The 18062-nt window shown below is 37.9% G+C and overlaps 1 protein-coding gene across 4 annotated transcripts in view; it reads left to right on the top strand.

The window, feature by feature from the left end:
* NAV3 (neuron navigator 3) overlaps positions 1-18062 on the top strand; it is an 830862-nt gene that overhangs the window by 103959 nt on the left and 708841 nt on the right. The gene's annotated exons all lie outside the window — the stretch shown is intronic.

Below are 18062 nucleotides of genomic sequence, written 5' to 3'. Positions count from 1 at the left end.
ATTCATACTTTGAATATGCTTGGAAAAGACCAATTAGATTTGGAAAGTATAGGTTTGTTATAAGGGAACTTGTAACTTACAATAAAGTAAAACATGTGTAGGAAAAGTCTTAAAAATTCTTAAGATGCCTGACATCATTTTGATGATATTTTTCAAAATATTGCAGAGCCCTTTATGAGTTTTATGGCACTACACTGCATGAGAAATAATAGAACTCCTTTTATACAGCATTCTGGTAATATTAAAACATATAATATGATTGGCAACTGAACTTTTCTTACTTCTGTGAACTTTGAAAATTTTTATGCCGATAGTCCTGAAAATGGTTAAATATAGTCATTTCTATAAAAAGGTGTTTGAACCTTGAACATGAGTGCAGTCTCCAATTATAAAAATACTCCTCACGCTTGAATGATGCTTACAGACTCTTTAGTAAAAACGATTAGCTGAAGGAGTACAAACAATGTATTTTTCCTTTTTCTTTTAGTTTTGGGTTCTAAGATCTAACCTCAAAGGAGAGAGATCAGTATTCTAAACTGTGTGAACTTGTATGACTTACTACAGTAAGATGATCCAGGGCTACTAGATAATGAGATGATTATCTATACAATCCTCTATGTATCTTTTAAAATTCAGTAGATGAAAACAAAATTTGAGGCAATTCGTGCTTGTTGAGACATAACTTGGTTATGCATTGAAGTCCAAATTATTGTCAGTATCTGAATTAAATAGCATTTATCTTCCACAAATAATATACTTAAATATCTAAACATTTGCTAAATGATATTTGAATGTTTGCTTAAGTGTAAGTCAGTTTGAATGACAACCTTTGCCTTTATACTACATTGGTTTATCTTTGATACACACATATACATATGCCTTTCACTGAGAGATTTTTCTCCCTATTTATTCAATTTCACAAATCTGTGTAAAAGAGTTACGATGTTAATAATTCCTACGGATGGTAATACCATAGATATTAGAGAAGTGGAGTTTTGACTTTGAATAATAAAAATCATCATTTATATAAATTGTAGTGTACTCCCTGCCAGCATGTAATAGACAATAAAAAATATTTTGGTCTATTTAAATTGCACTTTACTATGGCCAGATTTAATCATCCCGCTTGGTTTCTCCTGTTTAATATCACTGGGAGCCCATACTTGTGATGGCTCTCTCTGTGGCCAGCCACCAATTGGAGTTGGCCAACATTGCTTTTCACAGGGATGGGCTGTATTAGTTTTCTTTTGCTGCCGTACCAAATTACACAAAATCCCTTTTGCCCTGTAATGTAAACAGAGATTCCAGGGATTTGGGGATGGCCATCCAATGAGTGTCATTTTGCCTCTAGGATGGCAATAAAAAAAGCCAAAGAACTAGCTCAAAGTCTCCCTCGCTAGCCAATTGTATGATCTCGACCTTTCAGTTTGCTTATGAGTATGTTGGGCCATGAACTCTTACAAGTTTTTACTACCTGTTGATACCATGAAGGCATGGACCTCTCTCTTCTTTCTTTCTTTCTTTCTTTCTTTCTTTCTTTCTTTCTTTCTTTCTTTCTTTCTTCTCTTTCTTTCTTTCTTTCTTTCTTTCTTTCTTTCTTTCTTTCTTTCTTTCTTCTTTCTCCCTCATATCATTTAATTTCTGCTCAGACCTTTTTATTTCCTCTATTATATTTGTTTTCACTTTTCTTTGCCTTTTTTTTCCTTCAGTGTTTGCATGTAATTCAGAGGACTGTTGACTGGTAAAAGATTTGTTTTTTCATCTTTAATTTAATTTTAATATTTAACCTGAGTGGATGTGAGGAGATTTATAGTCTTTATTTCAGTTAATGTATATTGATTTTGTTTTTTAGGGAGCGAGCAAGAGTGAGGGGCAGTAGGGACAGAGGGAAAGGAAGAGAGAAACTCAGGCAGATTTCATAGTGACTGCAGAGCCAGTCATGGGGCTCCATCTCATGACCTTGAGATCACTACCTGAACTGAAATCAAGACCCAGACGTTTAACTGACTGTACTATTCAGGTATCTGTTTTTTATGATTTACTACAGGATATTAATGTGTTTATAGCTTGACAGAGTGTAATATAATATTAATGTATTAATTAATATTAATACATTAAATATTAATGTATTTCAAGATCTTCCTAAGATCTTGAAAATTTTGAGCTGTTCAATAATCTGACCTCAATCATTTTAGATAATGACAGCTTATTGGGTGCTGTAGTCCTACATTCGTAGAGTATGTCATGTGGTTTTATGGACCTTCTTTCCCTCTTTAGGACACTAGGTGTCAGATATTTGTTTAAAGTTAAATGTCACAGAGCCAGGCAAGAGAAATAACTCCAAGAATCTGTTGCTAAAACTATTGAGACGTAAAATATGCATTAACCACGGAGGGAGGAGACCTATATCTTTCAGGGATATGCTTGGTTTTCAGTTAAAAAAAATTCTGGGCATTGTTCCAGAATTTAAATTTACAGTGTTGCTATCAACACATGAATCTGAAAGTTGGAAGATTGTGCTAATCATGGTGGATTCCCATAAGATGCACTGGACCTGTCCTTTGCTAGATGCAAATTGTGCTGGGAAAATTTACTGTGTATATCTAGCAGCCTTGTTAATTTAATTTACTCATTTGTTTAATTTATGATGTTAAAAATAATGCTTTTTTTAGCTTATTCTTTTGTATTTAGCTACCGCTAACACTACTTTATTTCTTCACTTGATTTTTAAAAGGCTAAAGAAGGCTCATTCAAAAGTAAATCTATGGCTGATTTATAGATTGTTAATTTGCAGGAAAGTAAGTAATTGCATTCATTCTCTGGAAGTGTCACACAATTAATATTTAAGCCAAGGATGTTGTATGTTGGAGCTGTTGACATAGAGTTAAATTTCTCCCAGAGTAAGGAGCCACTGTTTTGTGACAATTCCCTGCCCCACTGTATCCCTTTTGGAGTTTTATCAGATAAGCTCCAGGTTAGTTATGTTAGCAGTAAGCCGTGGGTCCTTGTATTTCTATTAGGATTTTTTAGGATCTGGCTCTGAGAATCTTTGGGTACTGACTTACACTTAAGCAAACATGCTTGGGTACTGTGAGGTATAGGCTAAATGGATGAAAGTGGGCTATGAACTTGTAGCTGTTTGTTATTTATGATTCTCCATGATTGCTGTGTTTTACTTATGGTTTCCCCCTGTACTCCCTTGAAAGTACCAAGGAAGGGAATAGTGGTGTGGCTGCTATTACTACTATTTTTCGTATAATCTCATTGACTAATTTCTGGACTGAAATAACCTGAGTTAGATATCTGAGTACTCTTTTAAATGAATAACGTCTAAAACCTAAAATCATAACGTTCTATGACAGCATTGCAAATGATTTGGTATTTTGACTTTCATTTTCTTGGCTGATTTTTCTCTTCCATAGAAAGTCAATAGTAGGTAAAATGCAGATTTTTTTTAAGTTGTCCAGAACATCTTTACTTCTTTTGGATAGAGAACATTTATGGGGATTGACTTGGTACTCTAGTCTCTTACCCATCATGAATCTACCTATTAGTATTTCAGAGTCCTTGGAATCAAAATTATCTAATTCCTTAAAAAAGTGTTTATTTTTTCACATTCTGTTTATTCATGCTTAAATTTGTCATCTAATGATAAAGTAGCATTACCTTGTTTTTGTCCAAAAATTTTCATCTTTGAAGCTTCAAGATGACTGTGTGGCATTTATGAGTGTGTGGAAATTATAGCTCTGGTGTTCTGTAATTTGAATAATAAGATTACAAAATAATTTTTAACCTGTTTTTAATGTAACATCATTATACTTTTGATTAGATACTTCTTCAGTTTTTGAGCATAAGAAACCACTCCCTTGATTAGTGGTACTCATAGTTTGGTCTGAAGACCCATAGAAGTCCCCCAAGTCTTTCTTAGGTCCATAAAAGCTTCCACTTTACAACTGTTTATCTATGTGAGGCCAGATTATCTTTATATACTTCAACCAAAACAATACATCTCAATAGAGGCTAGCTGGCTTTTGTCAAGCCAGACTGTAAAAGGTTTTTTTAAAATGGAGAACAAAGCCACTCTTCTAACTAATTATTTTTGTTTTAGGAAATGTACTTATTTTTTTCATAAAAGATATGTGTTTACATTTAAACATGCAATGGGCATTAAATTGTTATTTAAAATGCATTATCAAATATTGAGGGTCTCCTGGGTGACTCAGTTGGGTAAGTGTCTGCCTTCAGTTCAGATCATGATCCCAGAGTCCTGGGATTGAGTTCTGCATCAGACTCCCTGCTCAGGGAGGGCTACTTCTCCATCTCTCTCTGCACCTCCCTCTTCATGCATGCTCCTTTTCTCACTCTCTCTTGTTCTTTCTCAAAATAAGTAAAATCTTAAAGAAAAAAAAATGCATTAGCAGGTATTTAAATGCTTCTCACTTTTAATTCTTAGAGGTAAATGTTGATAGATACAACCCATACAAATAAAAGATCATCATGGTCCTCAGTTGTTTTAAAGGGTTTACTGGGCTTCTGAGCCCCCAGATTTGAGAACACTTTTCATAAAGCTTCCTAAACCTATATTTCCTTGAACTTTCTGTGTTCTACCACCTGGATTTAGGGGACTTTATAAATATTTTCTCTTTAGTGTCTGATACTTTTATGTAGTTTTCTGATCTAAAAAAAGTTCAGAAAAGCAATGGTCTGTTTTCTGATAGATCTCCAGGAATGTTTGACTGGTTTAGGGTGTGGGGAAGAATTTGCAGCAGAATGTTGGGTCTCAAACTCTTGAAGTCAGCAATGCGTAAAGGAAAGAGAGTGTCAAAATTTTGCATACTCAACTCTCAACTTCACAAATCTCAGGATTTTGCTATATTTTGCTGTCTGACTATCTTATTTGCTCCTTATTAGGACCACTGTAATTACATTGGGTCCACCCAGATTATCTCCCCATCTCAAATCCTTAATCATATCTGGAAAATCTCTTTTGCCGTATAATGTAATATATTTACAGGTTTCCAGGATTAGGAGGTGGATATCATTGAGAAAGCTATTATTCTACCTGTTGTGGGAATACAGATCTTTACCTTTACTAGGTGTTAACACGATGTTCTCCAAAATTGTTTTGCCAATTCTTTCTTCCATTTGCAGTGCAAGAATTGTTCAACTTCCTTGTCAACACCTGGTATTATCAGACAGTAATATTTTTATTACTTTTTACTATAAAAGACTTTATATTTTCTTTATTGTTAGTGATGTTGATCATCTTTTCATTTATGTATTGTCCTTTTGTATAATGAGTCTCTTATTGTAAGTCCCTATCACACAAATATAGTTTGGATTATTTTGGCTAAGAATGTTTACTCCCATTTCTTTGCACTCACATAGCCTAGTGCAATCTTTTTGCAGGTTATTTCTGTGATTGACACCTTGGTAGCCAGAAATACTTAGCATAATCTACCAACTGTAAGCCATTTATCAAGATGAAAAATAAAACAAATCTCAGGTTTAATGGTAATTGAAATTAGTCCAGAGATTTACCAGGCAGCTATTTTGTATATAATGCTATTGTTTGTAAGTGTATCCTTGATGATTTAAAATGTGTATATTTTCATAGACCCATTATGGCTCTATGCATGATTATAGCAGGGGCATTGCTGCTTCTTGGTTTTATTCAGCGGGAATTCTTCTTGCGGTGCCTGACTTAGCAGGCTGTCTGTATCCTTTGCAGTCTTGGCATTTCCCATAGTCTCTTACCCAATTTCTGTTCCTTTAGTATTATGTGCTGTCTGCCCAATCTGTATACAGTTCCAGAACCAAACTCATCTCTCCAAAGCATACGTGTAGATAAATCCCCCTGCAAATACTCCCAGCAGATTTCATAACATTTCTTAATTCGTGGACCCCCACACACCTTTTTTTTTTTTTTAAGATTTTATTTATTTATTCCTGAGAGACAGGGAGAGACAGAGACACAGGCAGAGGGAGAAGAAGGCTCTCTATTGGGAGCTCAGTGTGGGACTTGATCCCAGGACCCCGGGATCATGCCTTGAGCTGAAGGCAGGCGCTCAACCACTCAGCCACCCAGGTATCTGCTCCCCCCTTTTTGGATTTAAAGACAGCTATAGGTTGTTTCCCAGGGTGTATATGTGTGCGTGTGTACAGATACACGTGTACGCGCGCACACACGCATGTGTGCACACAGTGTGATCACAGCCTCAGAGTGTTCAGGGATTACATCTATGATCTATGTGTCCCAAATTAAAACATCTCACTTGAAGGATAACGACGGAACTGATTAGTCCACAATCCTATCAGGATGCCATTTATGTTCTGTTCCCTAGGTACCTGCCTCTCTAGATTAATTTCCTACCACTTTATCCTGCATGAACATTTTACTACTTGAAATTCCTCAAACATTGTATGTTCTTACCAATTGAAGCTAACTCCAAGATTTATAGGATCCTGATAGCTATTTCTGGATGTCTGATTACCACATTAATAGGTAGAAGACTGTTTATGCCTTTGCCAAATGCTTTAGATGCTTTCAGTGATTTCTTTTTGTTATATCCTTCCTTGTTCTTAATCATTTATCAGCATATCAAATTTGAATAGTTTTCATGCCAGTGGCCTTGGACAATGAAAGGCTATTTTTTGGGGGATCCCTGAGTGGCTCAGTGGTTTAGCGCCGCCTTCAGCCCAGGGTGTGATCCTGGAGTCCTGGGATCGAGTCCCACATCGGGCTCCCTGCATGGAGCCCTCTTCTCCCTCTGCCTGTGTCTCTGCCTCTCTCTCTCTCATGAATAAATAAATAAAATCTTTAGGAAAAAAAGACTATTTCTTTTGTAACATATAAAAAAAACCCTACAAAAAACCTTTTTACTTATTTATTGCTCATTGTCTTTCTTTCCCTCCCTGCCTCCCTGCCTTGCTGTCTTCTCATTTCTTGATTTCTTGTAGTGTTTGACAGGTCATAGCTTTTTGAGTGATGGGCAGTAGGAAAAGTGAGATCCAGTATAGTTTAGTGGTTATGAAGATGTGTTCTAAAGCCAGATGGACCATATGAATCAGCATCCTAACAGTTGTAAGTTTCAGAAAATATATTGCTGGTTGTTTTAATGGAGGGCTGGCTGGCTGGCTGGCAGATTTGATCTCAGCTCCAGCACCATTTATCTGTAATTATCTGTGTCCTTATTTTTGAGTTGTCTTTTCTTTGGAATACTTTTTCTTGTAGGAAAGTGGCTGGCCTAGTTCTAGGCCTCATACCCTATATCACTCCATCTGAAAATGTAGAAAATGTTCATTCTCAACCCTAAAGTGGGAGCTGTAGGTTTTATTTTATTTGGAACAACTTAGGCCACATGCCAACCCTTGTGGTTAAGGAAATCTGTACTAGTTGGCTCATAAAGGGATTAGTGCTCATCAATAAAACAATTGTCTTTGAATAAATAAGTGAATCTGGCATATTTAACAATGAGTGCCTGGAGAAGAATATTTGAAATCGAGCTCAGGGGCACACATGACCCATGCATCACACCTGGAATCATAACTTAAATAGCTTGATTAATCAAAAAATTAAATGAGTAGTTTTAAGACACTACGCTTTGCTTGGTAGAGTCTCAACAGGAAAAATACCTACCTCAGATGGTTATGACTATCAAGAAGTGTGAACATTCTGAGATTTTACCCTACTGGGCAACCTAATAATTTAGCCTGCCCCAGTTCATGTTTGCTCAGGACTCCTAATTCGGGTGCAAAGGGTTTATTATGACAATAGCAGTGGAGGAGTGTTAGCATTTGTACTAGTTACCTCAGGCCCGGTTCCCACAGGGCAACGCAAAGACACCAGATGACATCTGCAGGTGCCATGGGTTGCATTATATAAGAGGACCACCCCACTAAGATTAGGGCAGCGGAATCTTTCATAACGTCCTCTAAGCAAATCTGCCTGCCTTTACCTTGAACATAGTCGTTATTTTTATTATACTGGACAATAAATCTGCCTTTTGTTCCAGAGAGAATGTTTGTCTTCCAAGACTTCTTCTACACAAGCATCCCTGAAAAGATAGCCTAGAACAAAAGCTGTTAGTGCCTCCACTTGCAAGATGTGCATAAATATGAGGGACCTGTGGAATTGTTTCCTGATGATATCGCACATTTCTGCTGCCTCTCAGCTCCTGGAGACTTGTCCCATGAGTATGCCACACCAGGGGCTATTCTACACTGGCCAACAGAAGCTGCATCAGATCTGTTTACTTCATCGAATGGAGTGTTGAATCAAGACTACTATCAACAGGATTCCAAGCAGTGTGGTGAGGCCAACCTCATCTTCCAGGGGTCCAGCCATACCCTCTAGGGTCCCAGACTTAGCTAACAAATCCCATAACACATCAGGGTCAGTGAAAACCTGATGGCTTTCTCAAGTTTCTGTATTGACCTTTCCACTTGGTTTAGCATTAACCCAGGCAGTGCAGGATGTATCTACTCTGCCTCAGCCCAACAGGAGTAAGTCTAGGGCACTCTGTCATCCATAACAGCCTTGGCCAGTGAGCTGAAGCTGACCTGAATGCTTTCCAAGGCCTGGTTGGTATCATTGATCACTTCAGCTCAAGTCAGGGATACATTTCACAGCACTTTTTCTAATTAGATGGCTCCTGTTGTAGGAAAAACTGCCCACAGAGTGTGCATAAATAACAAGTCAGTTGTGCCTCTGGATGGCTTTCCCAGGTGTGAAGGGTAACCTCCTTTTATATGGATTTCAGCAGTTTTCTGATAGCTACGTGATCTAGTGGTACATCTCTAGAGGCAGTTGTAGAGTTGCTTGAACCCCTCTGTGCCTTCCCATGTTTAAAAGAATCCTTGAATCACTATGTGATCTGGCCTTTGCCATATTTCCAACTACATCTTGTCCCAGCTTTCCCCTTGCTCTCTGCATTCTCTAATTTTCTTATGTTCGCTGTGCTCCCTCTTAAAACGTAGCTGGGCCCTCAGTATAAAATGCTTCTCTCTCTCCAGTCTCCATCTAATCAGTTTCCATCTCCCCTTTGTTGTCTCTGACCCCACCTATCCTTATTATCCTCTTGTACTGATCTTGTATCTTTGAGATGTTATGTGTACATTGCTTCATGGTACTCACCACAATTTCAGTTTGCATCTATTAGAGTTGTAAAAATAGACACACTAGTGTCTGTTCTTTGCCAAACGGTATGTTCTGTGATGGCTCGGAATGCATTTGTTGTTGCTTATCTTTATATTCCTACAACTTCCTAGCACAGTTTCTGGGACATAGTCAATAGTCAGTAAATATCTATTAAGTTAATATTTTTATGTATTTAAAATTAAACATTTGGAAAGGATGTTGGTATCAAGCCCTTGGGCAGAAATCGTTCATGCATCAGATGTGGCTCTTCACAGTTGGCTGTAGCTTGATTGACTAGGAAAGGAGATGCAGTTATAAAACACCAAGTAAAATATAGGTGTGATTAGAAAAGAAAGGAGCAATTAAGATTGGTCAGAGAGACTTTTTTTTAAAGATTTTATTTATTTATTCATGAGAGACACACAGAGAGAAAGAAAGAGAGAGAGGCAGAGACACAGGCAGAGGGAGAAGCAGGCTCCATGCAGGGAGCCCGACGTGGGACTGGATCCTGGGACTCCAGGATCACACCCTGGGCCGAAGGCAGGCGCTAAACCGCTGAGCCATCCAGGGATACTTGGTCAGAGAGACTTTTGCAGCACTTAGGGAAACATGGCTTGAGCCTGAAGAGTGTTGCATTTATTTCCTTGAACTTAGCAACAGTCTACCAAATGGGCAGGCAGTAGTTAATCAGGAGGTGACTTAATGGGGCCCCTGGGTAGTACAGTTGGTTAAGTGTCCAACTCTGGGTTTCAATGCAGGTATTATCTTAGGGCTGTTAGATCAAGCTGCGTATTAAGCTTCACGCTCAGTGGGGAGGGGAGGCTGCTTGAGTTCTCTCCTTCTCTGTCTGCCCTTCCCACTTGTGACCTCCCTCTTTCTTTCTCTGGAAATAAATAAATATATCTTTAAAAAAAAAGGTAACAATATGTAACTAAATCCCAGGCTACTTGAAGTCTTAATGGAGAAGTCCTTCAAAGACCCATCCTGCCAACATACAGGAAATGGATGATCCTGTTCCTCAGCTGGTTCCTCAAGGAGTTCAGGGTAGGCAAGGCCTCAAGGTGATGCTTAGGAGTTGGATCTATTCAGTCAAATGAAGAATAGTGATTGTATTCACTCGAAGCTGCCATTCTAAATTCATCTGGAAGTTATTTTTATTTTACTTGCACTTTTAGTTTTTTTATTGAGGTAGTTGATTATTAGGAAATTGATTAGGATAGTGAAAACAGTCAAGATGCTTACTTTTAATTGTTTCTCCACTTTGCAATAAGCTGCTGAAAGTCAGGTACTCTACTTATTCCTTGTGTCTCAATTACTGGGATAGTGCCTAGGATGTACCAAGTGATGACTCCATGGAGTTTTGTTCTGTAGGCTCCAGAGACTGCCTAGTTTTGACCAGGCTCTGCTTCTTCTTGCTGTGTAGCCATGGGAGTTTACTGAGTCTTTCTAGCTTCAGCTTCCTCATAGAGCTAATAGAGCATAGAAGATTCTTGGGAGAATGGAATGGCATAATGTATACAGGAAGTCTTTAGGAAGTGCCTGGCACATATTTAATGCTTGATGAACATTAGCTTTCATTTTTAGGAATATAGCATCACACTTCCCCTACATTTTGGTCAGAGTTTGGGAATCTTACTATTTTTTAAAGATTTTATTTATTTGAGAAACAGCACAAGCAGGACGGGGTGGGGGGCAGGGTAGAAGAGGCAGAGGGAGAAACAGACTCCCTGCTGAGCTTGGGAAGCCCGATGTCTGGCTTGATCCCAGGACCCTGAGATCATGACCTGAGCTGAAGGCAGCCGCTTATCTGACTGAGCCCCAGAGTTTGGGAATCTTGAAAATCAGTTGGAATATTAATAGCTATGTTAGTACAGGCAATTAGTGGTAATTGTAAGTTGAGAGGCTATTCTTTTTTAAGTGGTGACTCAGGGATCCAGAATCTTCCTCTCTTGGTCCTATCTGTGCTCTAGAGTCTTCTTGGAAATCCAGCTGCATCCCCCTATCCAGCTGGCTGATGAGTGAAGAGCAAGAGTTTGTAGGATCAAACAGGCAGTTTTGGGGGCCTGGGGTAGCAGTGATACAATTCTCTTCTACCCATGTTCTTATTGACTAGAATTCAGCTACGTAGCTCCATATAAACGCAAGTGGACTGGAGAATGTAGTCTTTTTTTTTTATAATAAATTTATTTTTTATTGGTGTTCAATTTACCAACATACAGAAAAACACCCAGTGCCCATCCCGTCAAGTGCCCCCCTCAGTGCCCATCACCCATTCACTCCCACCCCCCGCCCTCCTCCCCTTCCACCACCCCTAGTTCATTTCCCAGAGTTAGGAGTCTTTATATTCTGTCTCCCTTTCTGATATTTCTTCTCCCTTCCTTTATATTCCCTTTCGCTATGGAGAATGTAGTCTTGTGTGTCTAGGAAATGCTATGAGGAACTCACTGTATGTTTGCAAGATCTCATTAATAACCACCAAATATCCATAACCAGCTTAGAATAATACCATTTTCACCGAATTTAATCTGGTTTTGTTGATATTACTCTTGTTGCTTTCATTCCATTTGTTCTCACAGATTGCCTGGTATGGCCATGTCCTGCCTATAGGTAGATTCAGTCTGACAGCTGGAAAAACAGTAGGAATGATGAGAAAAAACAGGGGCCTTGCCTCCACACAGGCACCATGAAATTGTCGAAGTTGTTTTATGTCTTGGAAATCATAAGAACTGCAGAGATATAGCTTTATGATATTTATTGATTTCTCATTAAATTCTCCTTTGATTTCATTGTAGTTTCACACAGATCCCATTTCAAATCTTTGTAAGTTCTACTGGCTTCATATTTGACTTTGAGATTCTAGTTAATCTAAGTTTTATCTATTAGGAATCTGTATATGCTATGTCTATTTTATTCTTATTTTTTCTGATCTGCTTTTAGCAGTTATTTTTCAAGATATATCTGCTTCATGGATCAAATACTAATCTCCATTCCACCAAGTAGAGATACCTAGTTCTTAAACTAAGGCAATTGACCACGTCAGTTTGACATCTACTGGTTCTGTGGCATTATTTTTAGTCATTCTTTATTCTCTGTATTCTTAATTCATTTGATGAAGAGGGTTTTGGATTCCCCAAGCTAAGAAACAAAAGTGGCTGAGTGTCCTCCTTACTGCTTTTAAACCTGAGGGATTATCAGATGCATTACAACTCTATAAAGCTCAAGGCAATTTAATAACTTGCACACTCCATATCATAAGAACATATAAAACAACTAGGACAGTAACAGCTTAAGTAGGACATTTCCTTTCTAAACAGTGAGAAGTCAAAGCATTAGACTGAGTCACAGTGTAACTAAAACTCTACTCCTACACCTTGAACCTTTGCAATCACTGAAACTATTTATAGCAATTGGCTAGTTTACTTTTGAGTCTTAGCAAGTGCTTTTCTTGTGTGTCATCAAAAGTATATGTGACATATTGATGGTTAGAGTTACATGAGGGTAACCTAGATCTGGATCATAAGGTTATGTTAATACTCCTGCCTCTTGAGGACACGTACTTTTATTCACACAATCCCCTGTTGCAGGACCTCTGCTCTGGGAGCCAGAGGCACACAAGAGTTGGGTGCAAACCTTAAGGTTTCTCCTCCTTGATTTTGGAGAGCTCTAAATTGAGATCATAGCGCTCTACAGTATGTCTGGTGAGTATTTTTGTGTTAGGATTCATAATATTAGGATAAAGGCTCACATGATTGAATACATTTCCCTTTAAGCCATATTCTTTCATATTCTCTGTCTCAAGAACTGCTAAGAAGATGAGGGGTGCTAAAATTGAAGTTCGAGTTTTGTGGCTTTTCTTATCCGTGGTCTCCGGGTAGCTCTTTATCCTTTATTCAGCTGTATTTAGTGACCAAATCTAGGAGCTGTTTCAACCAACTATGTGTAACTAAGATCGTCTTAAAGGGGTTTGTTTATCAGCATGAACCTTCTATTCAGGAAGATGTCAAGGGCATATTTTTGTTGGTGGGACCTTTCTGGACCTTGGCTGGGACCTGAGGATTCAGAAAGAATGGCAGTGTTGGTTTTCTTTGATTTATCTTTTTTCTCAACTGTTGTATTTTTTGTGTTTTATGTGTGCTTAGCAGCTCTGTGCAGAGTTTTATTGACTTCTAAACTAAGCAAATAGAACAAACTCTGGTTTGTGCTAAGTGAGCGAGCCGCAGGGAGCACATTATACCAAGGATCTTCACTCAGCTCTGGCTGCCAATTTGCTTTCAAGTGCAATTCAGGAAGCCGGTTATGGTCTATCAAGCCCTAAATAATCTAGGCCTTGTTCACCTCAGAAATTAGCTGCTGCTTTTTATACCATCACCACAATTAATCATGGCCCATCATTCTCATGTCACATGTGGGAAGGTTCTGCAAATATTTCATTTGATGAACTCTTCCTACAATCTCTCCCCTTTGTGTATAGTGGAGAGAAGTAGTTAGGAGTTGGACTTTTTGAGACTGGGCTTGAAATTCAGTTTTGCTACAGAATAACAATGGGATGTTGATCAACATACTGTAACCATTGCTGTTAATTATAAGAGCAAACACCCAACACTGTGTGTCTGATACTATTCTAAGTTTTAACAAATATTATTTCTTTCAGTTATTGCTCCCAACCCTATCCTGCAGGTTTTATTGCTTTCCTTAATATGTAGGTGGGGAAACAAAAAATTACTGAAACTCTGATTCTCAGATTCCCCAACTGTAAAATGAGAGTAATAGTACTAATGTAATAGTAATGTGGTAAGGATCAATTGGAATTTTGTATTTGAAATGTCTTTCACCAAATATATCCTCAGTAAGTATTAGCTATTAATATTATGATCACAGTTTTATTAGGGTACTCCAGAGAAAGAGAAACCCTATATATCTATATCTATATCTATATCTATATCTATATCTATATCTATATCTAATCAATATCTCTATATCCATACAATATAATTAGGATTTATTATAAATGATTAATATAATTAAAATCTCTCTATATGAATATATATAAAGTAAATAAATATATGTTTGTGTATATAAATTTATTGTAAGGAATTGGCTCATGTGATTATGGAGGCTGGGAAGTCCAAAATCTTCAGAGGTGGACTGGTAGTGTGGGAGACTCAGGGAGAGCCCACGTTCTAGTTAAGGGGCTATCAGGCAGTAAAAGTCAGTGTTGCAGATGAAGTTTGAAGGCAATTAGCTAGAGAATTATGTCTTACCTGGAGGAGGGTCAGTCTACAGTTTATGTAGGCTTTCAATTGATTGGATGAAGTCCACCCATGTTATAGAAGGCAATCTGCTTTACTGATTAAAATGTTAATCTAATGTTAAGGTCTTCCCATTTAAATCTTAATCTTGCCCAAGAACACCCTTCTAGAAACACCCAGAATAGTGTTTGACCAAATATCTGGGCACCTCATGGCTCAATCAAGTTGACACTTAAAAATGAACCACCATCACAGTAGTTTATCTGATATACTAATCAATATGATGAATATATTTTCCCCACTACATATAATCTTCTCAAGAGAGTGACCATGTTAGTGGTATTTTTGGTTTTTTAGGGCTTTAGTCTCACTGGAGATAATGTCATAAAAGTCTATGGATGCATGTATACACATATATGTGTGTGTGTGTATATATACACAGACAAATATACACACAAATAGATAAACACACACAAATATATGAATATGCATGTATGTATTTTGTTTTGGATCTAAAATTTTCCATTTCATCCATGGAGACAAGGACATTGTTTTTTGATTATTTGTTTTTCTGCTTGAGGGAAGGAGTGCTCTTAACTCCTGGATTCCTGGGAATATTTGGGTATCCTTGAGGGATTTTGAATGGTGAATCTATTTTGCTCAAAATGTGACTATTGTCAGGCTAGGATGTGCCTGTCATTAGCATGAGTGTTCTAAGGCTGAGACCCAATAGAGCTCTTTTGTATCAAAAATATACTTGACCAGGAGGTGGTTTTAGAAGTTTACCTTAATATTTGGAAGAACTTGGTTGAAATCCACACTTTTAATACTCTACTATAGTTTAGTTCCTCTATTTTAGTTATTTTTTTAAAAAGGAGAAGAAATGATCTTTCCTGTTCATCAAGCTTTTCATGTCATACCATGTTCTTGTCACTGGACCAGCATGTAGTTATTTCAAGACCTTAAAATGGACCCTGGAAGATGTAATTTAACTGGCTTTGTGTACAAACATGCAACAACCATAATGAAATCGGCATTTTGTCTGGTTCTCTCTAATCATACAGTAACGTACCTTTGCATGCAGTTGGAGCAAATTAAAACACCATTTAATCAGAAGTCATTTGGTAATTAATCATTTCCTATATTTACATTTTCCCCTCTAACTTGTTTGCAAAACTCAGGCTTCCAAACATTGACTTTAACTTCATTTGGTTCATTGTTTTATAGTACCTTTTTAATGCTGAAGTGACTCTTTAACTTAATCTTTCATATAATAACTGTTAATATTTTACCCAAGCTGCTTTTGGACCTTCAGAACCATACTGAGATTGTGGATTGTAAGAGAAAAGTCAGAAGCAGGGATGAAATATTAAAAGTTTGACTCGCTTTAGCAGGTTGAACCTCTATGTTAAAAATAACAACAGGAGGGGCGCCTGGGTGGCTCAATGAGTTAAGCATCCGACTCTTGATCTCAGCTCAGGTCTTGATCCTCAGAGTCGTAAGTTCAAGCCCCAGGTTGGGTTCCATGCTGGACATGGAACCTACTTAAAAAAATAAAATAACAATAGGATATAGTGAGTGTCACTATCTTATATGGAGGAAGTCATGGTAGAAATTATAAAGAGAAAAAGCAGAAATAAAACAAAATCTTAAAGGGCCAGTAACCTTGTACTTCTGTCTATTTTATGCAAAATAAGTCTGCTAATCTTCCTTAAAAATCCTTTCAGTAAAGAGCTGTAAGAAGGGACAGGACAAAAAGAAGACAGTGATACTAAAGAAAGTTTCCCTCCAGTGTGTATAATGCCCAGTCTCTCTCTCTTTTTTTTTTAATTAATTTTTATTGGTGTTCAGTTTACCAACATACAGAAAAACACCCAGTGCTCATCCCGTCAAGTGTCCACCACAGTGCCCGTCACCCATTCCCCTCCAACACTCACCCTCCTCCCCTTCCACCACCCCTAGTTCGTTTCCCCGAGATAGGAGTCTTTATGTTCTGTCTCCCTTCCTGATATTTCCCAACATTTCTTTTACCTTCCTTTATATTCCCTTTCACTATTATTTATATTCCCCAAATGAATGAGAACATACACTGTTTGTCCTTCTCCGATTGACTTATTTCACTCAGCATAATACCCTCCAGTTCCATCCACGTTGAAGCAAATGGTGGGTATTTGTCATTTCTAATTGCTAAGTAATATTCCATTGTATACATAAACCACATCTTCTTTATCCATTCATCTTTCGATGGACACCGAGGCTCCTTCCACAGTTTGGCTATTGTGGCCATTGCTGCTATAAACATCGGGGTGCAGGTGTCCCGGCGTTTCATTGCATCTGAATCTTTGGGGTAAATCCCCAACAGTGCAATTGCTGGGTCGTAGGGCAGGTCTATTTTTAACTCTTTGAGGAACCTCCACACAGTTTTCCAGAGTGGCTGCACCAGTTCACATTCCCACCAACAGTGTAAGAGGGTTCCCTTTTCTCCGCATCCTCTCCAACATTTGTTGTTTCCTGCCTTGTTAATTTTCCCCATTCTCACTGGTGTAAGGTGGTATCTCATTGTAGTTTTGATTTGTATTTCCCTGATGGCAAGTGATGCAGAGCATTTTCTCATGTGCATGTTGGCCATGTCCATGTCTTCCTCTGTGAGATTTCTGTTCATGTCTTTTGCCCATTTCATGATTGGATTGTTTGCTTCTTTGGTGTTGAGTTTAATAAGTTCTTTATAGATTTTGGAAACTAGCCCTTTATCTGATATGTCATTTGCAAATATCTTCTCCCATTCTGTAGGTTGTCTTTTAGTTTTGTTGACTGTATCCTTTGCTGTGCCAAAGCTTCTTATCTTGATGAAGTCCCAGTAGTTCATTTTTGCTTTTGTTTCTTTTGCCTTCGTGGATGTATCTTGCAAGAAGTTACTGTGGCCGAGCTCAAAAAGAGTGTTGACTGTGTTCTCTTCTATGATTTTGATGGACTCTTGTCTCACATTTAGATCTCTCATCCATTTTGAGTTTATCTTTGTGTATGGTGAAAGAGGGTGGTCCAGTTTCATTCTTCTGCATGTGGATGTCCAATTTTTCCAGCACCATTTATTGAAGAGACTGTCTTTCTTCCAATGGATAGTCTTTCCTCCTTTATCGAATATTAGATGACCATACATTTCAGGGTCCAATTCTGGGTTCTCTATTCTGTTCCATTGATCTATGTGTCTGTTTTTGTGCCAGTACCACACTGTCTTGATGACCACAGCTTTGTAGTACAACCTGAAATCTGGCATTGTGATGCCCCCAGATATGGTTTTCTTTTTTAAAATTCCCCTGGCTATTCGGGGTCTTTTCTGATTCCACACAAATCTTAAAATAATTTGTTCTAGCTCTCTGAAGAAAGTCCATGGTATTTTGATAGGGATTGCATTAAATGTGTAAATTGCCCTGGGTAACATTGACATTTTTACAATATTAATTCTGCCAATCCATAAGCATGGAATATTTTTCCACCTCTTTGTGTCTTCTTCAATTTCTTTCAGAAGTGTTCTATAGTTTTTAGGGTATAGATCCTTTACCTCTTTGGTTAGGATTATTCCTAGGTATCTTATGCTTTTGGGTGCAATTGTAAATGGGATTGACTCCTTAATTTCTCTTTCTTCAGTCTCATTGTTAGTGTATAGAAATGCCATT

Source organism: Vulpes lagopus, chromosome 23 (assembly GCF_018345385.1).
Source record: "Vulpes lagopus strain Blue_001 chromosome 23, ASM1834538v1, whole genome shotgun sequence".
In the NCBI taxonomy this organism is placed as follows: domain Eukaryota; kingdom Metazoa; phylum Chordata; class Mammalia; order Carnivora; family Canidae; genus Vulpes; species Vulpes lagopus.
This window is presented reverse-complemented; position numbering and strand designations above follow the sequence as displayed.